The sequence below is a fragment of the Chelonia mydas genome, chromosome 5 (assembly GCF_015237465.2).
Source record: "Chelonia mydas isolate rCheMyd1 chromosome 5, rCheMyd1.pri.v2, whole genome shotgun sequence".
Taxonomy (NCBI): Eukaryota; Metazoa; Chordata; order Testudines; family Cheloniidae; genus Chelonia; species Chelonia mydas.
This window is the reverse complement of record NC_051245.2, coordinates 40,139,561-40,151,268: the sequence shown is the minus strand read 5'-3', so window position 1 is coordinate 40,151,268 and position 11,708 is coordinate 40,139,561.

Sequence of the window (11,708 nt, the reverse complement as noted above, 5' to 3'; positions counted from 1 at the left end):
TCTCCCTTTAATGAAGCCCCATTGAAACCTGCCCTTACCTTGGGACACAGGTTTAGAACGTTATATCTTAGAAAGTCCAAAGCAAAAGTCTCTGTGGGTCTGGTCAGGGAGCCGGCAAGAAATCACCACTCCTTGCCAATTGTACAGCTCTTGCTCCCTCTCCCGCTCCCTCTCGCTGTCCTGCTCCTGCTGTCCCTCCCCCTTTCCCTCCCCTTCCCTTATTCAGTTTCCTCTTCCTGTTTAAATAGGGTAGTCCTAGGACTGAACAGGGAGCCTCCTTGATTATATGCCGGTGGTTCTGTGTGGGGCTCCTGGCTGGCCCTTAATAAGGTAGTATGCTTCTTCATACTTTCCCGCCACCCCACTGGAGTGGGCCTGTTGATGCAGTCTCTGAATGTCCCAATGTTTTCATCTCTTCTTGAGAAGAAATCTGTACTATGATAGTCCTTTCCTGGATGTGTTCTACCCAGAACCAAACAGGTTGCAATGCCAAGTACCATTGGGTTATCTGGGCATTTGAGTCCTATGTTGCCAGGAGCCACAGCAGCACCACGTGAGCCGTGACCAGGGCAAATGGTGTTCCAAATAGCTAATACCTCAGCACTTTCATGGACTGATGTATGGGCTAAACATTCTCTTTTGAGGATTGTATAGATTATACCAATTTTGGACCATGACTTTTTGTCTACACAAAGTGCCCACAACCTTTCAGCGTTGATGGACCAACTCCTCCAGCCACATGGCCCATATGCCTCTGCTTATCTGGACAATGTGATCATGTATAGCCAGGATTGGTAGACCACCTACAGGTAGCTGCAGTCCTTCTCTTCCTAGCAGAGGCTGAACTGACATAGAACCTGGCAAAATGTAAAATCAGGAAGAAGAAAACTACTTACCTGGGGTACATGCTGGGGAAGGACCAGGTCTGGCTGTTCATAGACAAAGTGCAGGCTGACCAAACCCAACCAACCAAGCAAACCAGGTGTGAGGCTTCCTGGGGCTTGCAGGATATTGCCAAAGGTTTTTAGCCAGGGTTTTCCACTATGGAAGCATCCTTCCTACAGCTGATTAACAACTGCATCCCTAGGAAAGTGAGTGCCCTAACCCCCAACCTATTTGAAGGTGGGTCTCTCTCCATCTCTCCTGTTGAAGCTCTTCTACTTTGGATAAATAATTAAATAGGACACATGGAACAACTTCCAGAAGAAACTGAGAGGCCACTAACAAATAGCCTGTGGGTTAGGGTGCCACTCACCTGGGGGATGTTAGGGCACCACTCACATGGGGAGGGAAAGGATAGCTTAGTGGTTTGACCATTGGCCTGCTAAACCCAGGGTTGTGAGTTCAATCCTTGAGGGGGCCATCGGGGGGAGGGAAATTGGGAATTTTGCCTGCTTTGAGCAGGAGGTTGGACCAGATGATCTCCTGAGGTCCCTTCCAACTCTGATATTCTATGATTCTATGTAGGTGACCTGGGTTCAATGCCCTTCTCCAGACTGAGTACCTGAACCTATGGGATATAGGGAGGATCTCTCCTCCCTCCTCTAGGGTTGTGTGACTCTAGCCCTTCACCTCCAAATTTCACTTTTTATTACAAACAAAACAAAAGTTTAAAATGTCCCAAAACACTTCACTTGACCCTAAAAGATCTTTCTCTGACTTTTAAATTTGCCAAAAAAAGGGGGGGGAGGGAGTTGGGTTAACTTGAAACTTCTTTTTTTTTTTTAAATTTCTGGAACTGCCAACAAACTGAAAAACCAGCTATTCTCCCTGTTCTATTCTTCACTCCATAGGACAATCAAGGACTGAGTTGGGCACAAAGACCTGTGCCTTTACCCATCACATTTCAAAGGGTACCCATTGTTTGTTTGTCTGTTAACATTTTTAAGGATACTTATTGTTCCTCTCTCCTTTTTCAGCACAGGGAGAATGCCATAATCTTGGTCCTGTGCAGGATGATATGGGGACTGAGATCAAGTAGAGGACTGCTTGGCAGGAGACAGGGAACTATTTGCATGCTCTCGCTCAGCTAGTCTGGACTCCCGGGATTTCTTACCACTCAGGCCTGATCTGCCTGGATCTGTGAAGACCCCACCTAGTTTGGATAAAGTGCTCCTTACTCCTGGATCCCATAGGGTCAGTAATAGACCCTCAACAGTGCTTTAAACATAAGTGAGTGACAAGAATGAAAATTCACCTGGCTTTTTTTTTTTATTCAACCTTATTTATGTATTTTGAGGAAACAGAACAACCAGCTGTTGGCCTAGAACAGCCACTGACATTTTCTTTGTCCATTGTCTGGTATGACTGGCAGTTGATGGATTCTCTATTATTAGCTGCGGATGTTTGTGCATAGCACACACCTTCATTTGGTATTGTTACCATCTCCTGTCTGTCTACTTGGGTTCTTGTATGGCTCCCCATCTCTATTATTACAGTACCTGAGCACCTCCCATGAGTAAAAACAGCAGTCTGTCTCCCCTCTCTGCCCATAAAAATAGGGCTCACTTTCTTCATTTATACTATAAAAGTGAGGGCACTATTGTGGGAAAGCAGATGAGAAAAGCTGGGGTTTGAATTTAGCTCTGAATGCTGTGAGGTTAGTCATCATTATTAAATCTGGCAGTGAGTTCCATAGCTTTTCCTTGTAAGATAATTTTTCAGGAACAAGAGAAATATTCATAAAAAATCTATTAGGATTTCTAACAACTTAAAATAATCTCAGCAACAGCTGCTCCTGACAAAAATAGAAGACAAAATAAATTCCCCCCTTCACTGTTGACATCCATTGCAAGTAATTTAAAAAAGATTAAGGCTTTTTAAAATTACCCAGACACATTAGCCTAAGCTATCTGTCAACAAGGGGAAAACACACAGTACTGTTAACAGGAATAAAAGCCTGCCTTCCTTTCCATAAGTACTGCTGCAGTCTGGCAATATTAAATCAACACAAACAATGTTTTCTTTTGTGATCTTTAAAATGACTTTGATCCTGATGGCTGGTATCCTTGTCTGGAAGAACTAACTGCTTGTTTATTGTGCAGAGGATTATGGCATCTATACGGTTGTCTTTCTTGTATAAAATGTATAGGCAACTGTACCTTGTCTCCCACCTCAATAATCCCCTTCATCAGGACTATTTTTTTAAGGGCTCAAAATGTTTTTGATTCCAAAGTCCAATTTAAAAATGAAGATGGAATGAGCCAGTTCTGTAGAATCTTGTAGCAATAAAATGAACTGTCATGCAGGAGGTCAGGGTTTTTTCTAAATGTATGTGCTTTTAAAACACCTATTTTTCCTCTCTATCTGAACACATAATGTCAATGTCTGCTAACTTTCCTCATAAAGCCCTTTTCATTCTTGTAGGAGTTTGCTTTGTGAGCCTGATAAAAGGGGTAGCACCCTATCCTTTGCCTGAAACTCCCTTTCCTGCCCAGACTTTTGCAGAGCACATCAGACCAAAAAAGAGTTTTGTCATTTTCCTCTCCATGGCTGAGCCCAGGTCAGCTCCTGGCATAGGTCCGCCTAATTTTCCAGTGGGTAGCATATTCTGTCACAGTGGCCATCAATTTGACTTGTCCCGTTCACCTCTAGCAAATATAAAGGAGCTGATGAAGTGATCTGCTTATGGTTTGCTCTTGCATGGAGCAGAGCATTCTGAATTCCTGCCAATTTTAATGGGAAATGAGAGTGCTTAGCACCTTGAAAATCTGAGCAAATTTGAAGTCAAATTTATGGCCGCTGTGACAAAATATGCTACCTACTGGACTCAGCCACAGAGAGGAAAATGACAAAACTCTTATTTTGTCTGATGTGCTTGTCTTTCTGATTGAACATGATATCCATTTGCATAATTATCCTCATATTAGCTCACTTGACATATCTTCTGATTGACACATCAGTTGGGATAAACTAAAATAAGAAGTTTTCTGTTAGAACACTCTAGAAAACAGCTCAACAGAAGCGCAGACCAAAGCCCTGATCCTGCAAACAGTTCTGCACAGCAGGCCCCTGCATTGAAGGCAATGGGGCTTGTGGTAAACCCCTTTAAGGCCCTGCCAAAATGCTGGCTGCAGCTTGCTCTCTGGCCAGGAGCCCAGGTGTAGAGATGCAGGTACTCAGCAGGGAGCCCATCTGCAAGCCCTAATGAGGGCTGGCTCAGAGGAACATGCTGAGCTAAGTAGTGACAGCCGGGCTGAGGCACGAGAGGGCTATAAAAGCCCTGGGCAAAGCTCAGTGGGGAGGCTAGCCTGGGAGGAGACAGGAGGGTGGTATTGCTGTCTCCTTACCAAAGAAGGAAGTCTCAAAAGCCAGGAGACCCTGGGGAGGGTCTGTGGGGCACTAGCTGTTGGGGGATCTGGGAATGGCACGAACACTATAAATAAGGACACTTGGGTGATCCAGCAAATGAAGATTCTTTATTATACCAGCCTAAACACAGGGTGCAGGCTCAAGAGGGAGAAAGCATGCGGGGACCCTGTGACAGGGCTTGACACAAGTATAAGGGTTTACCCATGGAGAGTAGTATGCAGGAACAGAAACTAAGGGCTAGAGAAAGAGAGTTAGGCCATGTCTATACTACACAGTTTTGTTGACAAAAGTCAGCTTTCATCCACAAAACGGTGGAGGTATACACACTACAATGCTCCTCCCGCCAATTTAACTCTCCTGATATGCTGATATAATAAAACCACCCCGATGAGAGGCATAGAGCTTTTTGTGGCGTAGCTAGAACGATGCAGTGTCAATGTAGATACTGCATTGCTTATATTGCCCTAAAAGGCCTCCAGGAGGTGTCCCACAATGCCCATCATGACTACCCTGGTCACCAGTTTGAACTCCGCTGCTCTGCAGTCAGGTACACTGTCATGTGCCCCTCCCTGTTTAAAGGTCCAGGAATTTTTGAAATTCCACTTCCTCTTTGCTTGGCATGGACAGCTCACATCGCATCTTCCCAGCTGACCAGGCCAGCTCCCCACAGCAAATGTGCTCCTGCATGAAATACATCAGAGTTGCTGGATCTGCTAGCTCTGTGGGTATTTGACTCCTGCCCCTGTAAAACCTAGTTTAAAGCCGCCTCCCTAGGTTAGCTAGTCTGTGTCTGAAGATACTTTTCCCCTTCCTTGATTGGTGGACTCCATCTCTGCTCTGCAGTCCTTCACCTTGGAACAACATCCCATGGTCAAGGAAACTGAAGCTTCCTGACAACATCATCCATGAAGCCATGCATTCACATCCAGGATGTTTCTACAAATGTGATATATAAAACCTAAAAAAACTGTATACCTCTCATAAACAAGGGATATATAAATATGAGCAAAACTGAGCTCTTAATTTGGAACAGAGTGAAGATGTAACTGCTGAAAGACTCTTCTCCAGAGTGGTAATGTATTATGCTGACTTCTACTTTTGATCAATAAATTGAGTTGAACCTGTCTTTTTACCTTACACTCCTGAGTTGATTTTTCTGCACAGTGTTACTACTTTTTATTTATTTATTTATTTAATCTTAGATGTATTAATTTTATTACTGACTTTTTTTCTGGTAATCCTTTTCTGGCAGCGTATTGACTAGAGATCCTTTGTCAGGTTTAACTACAAGAAGGTATCCATTCACTTCCAAACTGCACTTGCTGTTTTATTTTGCTCACTATTGAGATGGGACAGTGTTCCAGTCAATCGGTCTACGCCTCAGGTTTCTGTGACATGTATGTATTTTATTTTATTTCATTTGCACAATATTGCAAAAGGGTTATTTCTGGTACAATTCCTGCAGATTATCCTATATGAAAGATATTTAATTCTCAGATGTTCGGTGCCTCATTCTTACTGTAGTTTGAAATGCTTCTTTTCTAGGTCCTACTTTTTGTTTTTTAAATACCATTCATTCCAGTGATTCAAAGTGTTTTTTCTCTAGTTTTACTTCTGGAGCTTGGCAAATATCTACTGCTTAGGTGAATGTTAAGTTTCATATTAGCCGTAGTCTTGCCACAGACAATCAACCCTTTCCCAGGCACATGGTTAGCTCTTTGAACTCATACATATTACTTTCATATTTAAACTGTTCTGCATAATCCATTGTTTTTGGAAAAACTAATGCCCTTATGCTGTATACCGCCCAGAATAGGCCTGATCCTATGGGAGAAGTGGTATGTGGTAATTTGGCATCTTTTGAGACTAGCGCAGTAGACTCATTATTTATTATTACAGTAGAACCCAACATGTGCTAGATACTGTACAAACTTATAGGAATGTTGCCGGCACAGAGTGCCTGAGGCAAGCAACAGTAGGGTTCGTTGCCCGGTATGCGTCGCCCAATAATCACAACGGGGTGGAGAAGCGGAAAAGTTTATTTGAAGCTTCAAGCGGTACAGGGAGACAACAATCTCAAATCCTGCACACAGAGCAGGAAGTTACACATACTTTTATACATTCTTTCTTCAGCATACTTATCCAATAGCAAGCTGCCCTAAGTATCCATATAGCCAGCCAATGCGGTATACCAGCTAGTTCCCTTTTTCTTTGTACCATCTGTTAAACCGTATATGGAGTTGTTTTGTTCGGCATTGTTTTGCCAAAATGATCTGTCTGGCCTAATTTAGTTTCAGACAGTCTGCGCTTGCAACATGTTGTTGCAAAATCCTCAGCATGACTGCTGCGAGTGCCTCCGGGCGGGGGGGCCGAGGTCACTTGGGCCTAATGCGAGGGGGCTTCATCGACACTCGTGGTCTTCCATCTCCTTGAGTTACCTAGTGGCCATGCCCAGTGTCCCCAACAGGAAGATACACTGCTCCTGCTCCAGAAAGCTTGCAATCCTATTTAACTGCCATTCTGGAAAGGGCAGGTTGGATGATGCATAATTTTCCCTTTCTTAAACCAATATAACGAGGTTACAGTATTGTGAGTGCTTTGTGGTTATAAACTGAGGATTGACTATTGTTTGGTCTGAGAGAAGGGAGGGCCCAGGACCTTGAAATAAATTCCAGTAACAGAGGTTTCACCAAAATCCATCGCCTAAATGCCCTGCCCTTTAATGCTGGCTTTATATTTTCCAGCAAACTGTCTTACTTACATCTAGTGTGATCTGAACTGATTGTATTGTTTGTTCTGTTCCTTGACAGTTTTCAGTGCCTTACTTCTATGGCATTTTTGAGCTACAATTTTCAACCTTAAAGATTTTTTTTAAAAAACGAAACCACCCAGTCTCATTTCCAAATTTTGTTTGATAAACTGTTGAATGTGTAGAAGCCATGTAAAGTTCCTGTCACTGATGTGTAATGTTTGAAAATGTGACAAGCACTAGAATGTGTCAATAAATAATCTCAGTGATTTACATACATAACCTGTTATTATTTTGTTCCCACACTGAGCTGCTACACTGAGCTTAGAAATGCAACAACAACAGTATTCAAAGGCAGGAGAATCCTCCTTTGATTTTTCTCCCTCCCTGTCTCAGGGAGGCGTGGGTTGGTGTCCTCCTGCATTCCTTATGAAGCCAACTTCAAACCCTGCTCCCCTCCTTTAGTTCGGAGACTTTCAAGGCCCAGTTTCATGGCCAACTTCCTTCCAACTAAATGCAGTGCCTTGCATAATGACAGGTTTCAGAGTAACAGCCATGTTAGTCTGTATTCGCAAAAAGAAAAGGAGTACTTGTGGCACCTTAGAGACTAACCAATTTATTTGAGCATAAGCTTTCATGAGCTACAGCTCATGAAAGCTTATGCTCAAATAAATTGGTTAGTCTCTAAGGTGCCACAAGTACTCCTTTTCTTTTTCCTTCCAACTGATGACTGGAGGGGACTTACTTCTGTATCCAGCATCAGAGTTTCTTAAGCAATGGTAAAAACAATGCTGAATTAATGCATAGGTCCACTAAGATAAGATAGCAGATACAAGGGACTAGAGACAGGCAGCAAAAATAAGAACTATAGAAAGTTTTCCATTTGAGGAGATTGAAAAGATTAGATTGTTCTAGTTTGGAGAAGAGTGTCAGGAATCAGGGCCTTCAGCACAGCCAGTCTCCAGGCACCCTGCTGACCACAGCAGGCCTGTAGTATGTTGCCTAATTGGCTCCACTGTCTGACTGGTTGGATGAGTCAGCAGACCAGCTGTTAAGCCCAGCAGCAGTTCAGTGGCTACTTAGAGCATTTGCCCATGGCTGTGATAGTGTCTGCTGCTGCCTTGGACTCAGCCTTGCTGCTATCTCACCTCACTCCAGGTAACCTAGTGCTGACCCTCAGCTCTGATCTCTGGCTCTGGGCTCTGACTCCTGGCTGCCAATGCCTTTGCTTATCACTAGGTGTGACCACCCACATGCCTGTCACTAACAATGAGATTAATAAATTGGGATTTACCTGAAGTGTACAAAATAGGTACCTACATGGGAATCAAATATCTGATAATGGGCTCTTCCATCTAGCAGGCAAAGGTCTAACAAGAACCAGTGGCTGGAAGTTGGGGTTAGACAAATTCAGATTGGAAATAAGAAGCAGATTTTTAACAATGAGGATAATTAACCATTGGAACATCTTACCTGGGGATGTAGTGGATTCTCCATCAGCAGCAACTTTTAAATCAAGGTCTAGTTCAAACAGGAATTAAGTTAGGGAAGCTCTGTGGCCTGTGCTAGGCAGGAACTCAGACTATATGATCACAGGAGTCCCTTTAGGTCTTGGAATCTATGAAAATAATGATTGGTAAGGAGATAATACATCAGCTACTCCTATTTACCCATTTTTCATAATACAAGATCAAAAAGGCATCCGATGAATTTGAAAGGCAACAAATTTAAATTTGATACAAGGAAATACACAGCACATGATCAACCTGTGGAACTCATTGCCACAAAATACCACCAAGGTGAAGAGTTCTGCAGGACTCATAAAAGTATTAAACACTTATTTTAATGAATAAATGTCCACACTTACATTAGACAAGGTAGAACTCTAGGGGTATAAATTCTCATACATTGGAGTATAAGACAACCTCTAACTGATGAGATTTAAAAAGAAACATCTCCATATATGCAGATTATTGCTTAATCTTTCTTAAAGTGTTTTTTTTTTTTTTGGGGGGGGGGGGGAGGTTGGTTTTTTTTTTTTTTGCATCTTCCTTTTGAAGCAGCTGGTACAGGCCTCTGTTAGACCAGTTACTGGGCACTGGACTGGTCTGACACAGGAATTGCTATGCTGTCCCTCTGTAATGAGGTGCCCATAAAGGTGCACAGTCTGCTTGCACAAGAGCTGTATAGACAAGGACTGTTTTTCTGCCTTGATCTGTGATGTGGTGCCTCTGTATATACTGCTTCTGATTTCATACGCATCATCTTAAGGTTGGGTGTTTATTTTTTTTTGCATTTTCTTTACAAGATCATTACACTATATAGCTGGTTATCTATGGTTAACCAAATTCCTAACTGAAAGTCATGTTACAACACAATAATGATATTTGATATTCACTATGTCATCAAGTATTCCAAACCCCAGCTTTTCAAACTTTTCTGATGTCTCCAATACCATGTGGATGTTTGGGATGGTACTGTATAGCCAGACTAACAACTAATAGACTTGATCTTTGGTATTAATGAACGTATATCATTGTGCTGCCATCTTTTGGACATAGTTAAAAGTACATTATGTGAAAATCGACTAGTACATGAATGCATAGGTAATTTAGCTATTGGCATTGTTTGTGTGAAATGAGGGAAAGGTGCTTTATTTTTAAACAATATATTTATTTAAAAGAGAATGCTGTGGATTTTGAAGATAGCATATATTACCAGTGAATTTTTATGTGTGCATTGCTTTTGGTAGTTGCACACTTATGGTTCTTTATTTATATTTTAATACTGTAGTACCAAGAGGGATGGGGCCTCATTGTGCTAGGTGCCGCATGTACATAAAGCAGGGAAAAGTCTTGTCATAAAGCTATTACAGTACAAAACTAGTGTGAAATGTTATTTAAAGATTATTCTTTTGTATTTGTAGCTGCATGTTCTCTGTATTGAGTCACACATTCCTCATATAGAACCCACTTAGAATACGTAAACACTCCCTTTCTATATGGTGATTTTTGGATGTGTTTGCCATTAGCGCATTCAAGGTAGCGACTTGGTAGCGTGTATATTCAGCCAAAAAATCTATAGAGCTCTTCTGGAGAGTGAAAGTCACCTAAGCGAACTGCCTGTGCATCAAGCCAGCCTTTCCAGGAGACACATCAATCTGCTGCATGTGGGGGTGGGGGAAGGGAAGGCCCTACGGAGGAGCTTCAGAGGTGTGCAGGGAGTGGAAAGCTCAATTATGAGTTCCAGTGACTAGTGTACTGCAACTCAACTCTCTCTGTCCTAAGTCCAGCCTTCCCCTGGTTTCAGGACTTGTGCAGCACATGGGATTTACTCCATCTTAGGGTATGTCTACATTGCAATTAAAAACCTACAGCTGGCCTGTGCCAACTGACTCAGGCTTAGGAGCTGGTTAATTGCAGTGAAGATGTTCAGGCTTGGGCTGGAGCTTAGGGTTCAGGACCCTGCGAGGTGGGAGAGTCCCAGAGCTTGGGCTGCAGCCAACGGTCAAATGTCTACACAACAATTAAACAGCCCCTTAGCCTGATCCCCTGAGCCGTGGGTTTAATAGCCATGTAGCCATACCCTAAGTGTATTCCTCAATATTATTCCTCCGAGCCTGGCTCTCAGTCTCTGGGAAGTAAGAAGTTTAGGGATCCTCCCCTTGCAGTGGGTAGTGGCTATTCTGTGAAAGAAAATCAGTGAAGTGTCTTGTTCGTTTGTTTGAATTTCATTTAGTTGCCGTGCTACATTAGAAAATACTGTTTTGGTTGAAGACTAACTAAAGAATAATAAAAATCCACAGTATTTGTATACTATTTTACACATTGTCCAAACACTAACTTTTATACTGACATTATTTGCAAAACTACAACCACCAACTCCAGCTGGTAGGAGCAGCTGCAGAAGCAGCCAATGCAGGGACTGCTGCACTAAGGGGAAAGGCGTAAACTAGACCCCAGCTGGGGCCATTCTTGCCCCCACACCCCCACTGGATCTAGAATTGTGCAGGGGAGACCACTCTGGTCACAGCTGATGGCTCACTTCCCACCTGCCATGTGGCCTTGGGCAGGGGAAGGGGAGCGGAGACTGCTGAGAGGAACAAGCCAGAGACTCCAGCCAGTATGAACATCTGCAGAAGCAGCCAAAGTGAAGACCTTTGGACATTCAGAGAACTTTCTACAGTTCTGCCCTGGGATGATTGGCTGTTTGTGCCTCCCTTCTCCACCCCCTCTCTTGTAGTGTCTTCATCTGAGTTTCACTTCACTCTTCTCCCCTGCCCTCTCTCATTCCCATTTCCCCTTCACTATCCCCTCTCCCTTCGCTTTTCTTTCCTAGTCCATCCTCTCCTAAATACCCCCACCCCAAAAAGAAACAAAAACTGTGGAACTAACATGACGCTTGCTGCTGTCACATAGTTCGCTCTGCTTGTGTGCTATCCTCCTTCCCCCACCCTCTCTCTGCCTATTTAGACTGTTAGCACCTCCGGGGCAGGGACCATCTTCATGTCTGGTTGTATAGCTAGCACAGTGGGGCCCCATTCTTGATTGGTCCTTAGGCACCACTCTAATAAATGATTGATAATAATTATAATCCAAATCCAGTTAATTTCTAAACCCAGCTTGGTAGGTGATTAGTGTAACATGTA